The 2,692-nt window shown below is 39.0% G+C and overlaps 1 non-coding gene across 1 annotated transcript; it reads left to right on the forward strand.

Moving 5' to 3' along the window:
• Positions 1-1,643: 1,643 nt before the first annotated feature.
• Positions 1,644-1,717, forward strand: Trnat-ugu (transfer RNA threonine (anticodon UGU)). Its single transcript has one exon. It is a non-coding gene; the product is annotated as a tRNA-Thr (tRNA).
• Positions 1,718-2,692: the final 975 nt, after the last annotated feature.

Consider the following 2,692-nt stretch of genomic DNA (forward strand, 5'->3'; position numbering starts at 1 on the left):
CAATTTTTTGCCTACTAACCTGGTATTAACGATACTGTGTTGATAGAATTAAGACATAAACGATTCCTGTTTTTGCAGTGATGTCAGACATAGGAGATATAAATATAAAAAAACTTGCATATTTTGCTTATTTTCACTCCATTATGTTATATGGTATCAAATTGTGGGGTAACTCCACAAACTGAGAAAAAATTTTTAGATTACAAAAGCGTATAATAAGAGTAATGTGTAGTGAAAATCCAAGAACATCATGTCGAAACCGATTCCAAAAATTGGGCATAGAAACCACAGTTTCTCAGTATATTTATTCCTTAATGAAGCTTGTTGTAAATAATACATCTCTTTTTCCAACTTAGTGCTTTGTACACAGTATGAATACTAGGAATAAGAACAATATACATAAAGATTTAAAATCACTTTCTCTTGCCCAGAAAGGAGTCCAGTATTCAACAACGCATATTTTCAATAAGTTACCAGCAAGCATTAAGAGTTTAGTTTCAGACAAGGCACAATTTAAACATGATTTTAAAGAATTTTTGGTGGCCAACTCCTTCTGTTCCATCCATGATTTTCTCAACAAGTGCAGTAGACCATTTTAATGAAAATTTATTATGCTATAATTTTTGGCAATACTTAGCTGTAACAGCCAAGTAACTACGTACTCTATGAATGATGGATGTATGGAAAGAAGGTGTACCTCTTAAGTATGTAAACAGTGGAAGCTTAATTTTAAATCTTGTACACAATTTGACTGTTCTTAACTGAGGATCATTGAAATGAATAATTTACTTTAATTTTTGACAATACTTGGTTGTAATAGCCAAGTGTGTGAATAGCTACTGTGTGAATGATGAATGTAATGAAAGCAGATGTAAGTATTAAACCTGTAAATATTAGAAGTTTAATTTTACTTCACGTACATAATTTTACTGTTTATTGACCGAGGACCATTAAAATTAATGAAACACGTTTTTCTAATTTCATTTTTGTAATTTGTTTATCTGACATGTACCACAACAAGAAGGATCCCCTCTTTTGTGGGACTTGGAATGAATAATTAATCTAATCTATCTAATCTAATCTAAGATGCTTGCAGGTCCCCATTACATATAACTAGGTCAGTCAAGATTTTATTATGTTGTTGTTGCGTTCTGCCTAGTCCTTCTATAGTTGGCCCACTTCAGATGTTACACAAAAATTATTTAACTGGTCCTAACTGATTAATGTTATTCAGTAACCTATCCAGGATCGATGGACAAAAGAGTAGACCTAGTTAAATAAGAACAGTAGGTTGCTATCAAGTTATTTGTTACAAGAAAGAATCAAGGAAACTGCAAAATGGAATCTGTAAAATTGCAGCATTCAGTTAGTTCTACTGGTTAGACTAGTCTGAGGCTGTCACTACGCCAAAATTCTACAGATACCATCTTAGTATATCTATAATTAAGGCTCACCGGCCACTTTGTCTTCTGTGCGAATGCACAAACAGTGCCCGAACTCTTAGGGGAATCGGCAACGCGCCACGAGTAATGAGTATAATGGGCGGGGCCACTACGAATGTAGTGCGGGACAATACGTTGAGGATGTGGGTTTCGCGGGAGGCGTGCCAGAGATAAATCCCTGCAGTCGCGCTATCGTATGTGTCCTCGGTGGCTCAGATGGATAGAGCGTCTGCCATGTAAGCAGGAGATCCCGGGTTCGAGTCCCGGTCGGGGCACACATTATCATTTGTCCACGTTGGCGTATGTCAACACCTGTAAACAGCTAAGGGTGTTCATTTCATTGTAATTTCACCTATATTCTATGCCAAAATCGGGCCTCCTACCCTTTTTTCACGATAGGAACACTTAAATGGTTGACACTGTGTAGTCTCCTTATTAATAAAAACCCCTACCGTCACTGGTGCCGGTAACAGTGAGCTCAGAGAACAATCTAGTGGCCGGCCGTTGTGGCGGAGTGGTTCTAGGCGCTTCAGTCTGGAAGGTTCGAATCCTGCCTCGGGCATGGATGTGTGTGATGTCCTTAGGTTAGTTAGGTTTAAGTAGTTCTAAGTTCTAGGGGACTGATGACCTCAGATGTTAAGTCCCATAGTGCTCAGAGCCATTTGAACCATTTTTGAACAATCCAGTGGAACTGAACACATTTATCGTTATGGTTCCCTGTTTGTCAAGCCGTGGAGCGTATATCACCATAAATAGTCGAGTAAAGAGCACGTCCACCAAGTCGACCTGCGGAAGAGTGCAGTTGGCGTGTAGACGAAGTACGACTTGCGGATATGAATTTAACTACACAGTAGACAAATAGCTGCATTTGCAAACTCGTATATTCGAAGTTACTCAAGTAAAGAATCCGTTCACTAGTCAAGGCAAGCTGTTTGCACGCTTGCCAGAAGTAGGCACTTCACACAAGTGCGCAGTCGTGAGTACTTTGGAATGCCTAAAACTCCACAGAGAAGCACATATTCGTCTTTCTGTCCGCAGAGAAAGAAAATGATGTTACTTCATGTGGCACAATCAGCATTTTCTCAAACTAAGTTTGAAAGTTATCACTAGACGATTTGCCAACAGCGTCTCAAACAAACAATAAATTCTCCAGTGGTGAGTGTGGAAGGACACCAACAAGGAGTCCCTGACACCTTCTGCCTGCACATTAGCAAACTACTGTTCACTAATGTGGACTCTCGACTCAGCCA

Source organism: Schistocerca cancellata, chromosome 9, assembly GCF_023864275.1.
Source record: "Schistocerca cancellata isolate TAMUIC-IGC-003103 chromosome 9, iqSchCanc2.1, whole genome shotgun sequence".
Lineage (NCBI taxonomy): Eukaryota > Metazoa > Arthropoda > Insecta > Orthoptera > Acrididae > Schistocerca > Schistocerca cancellata.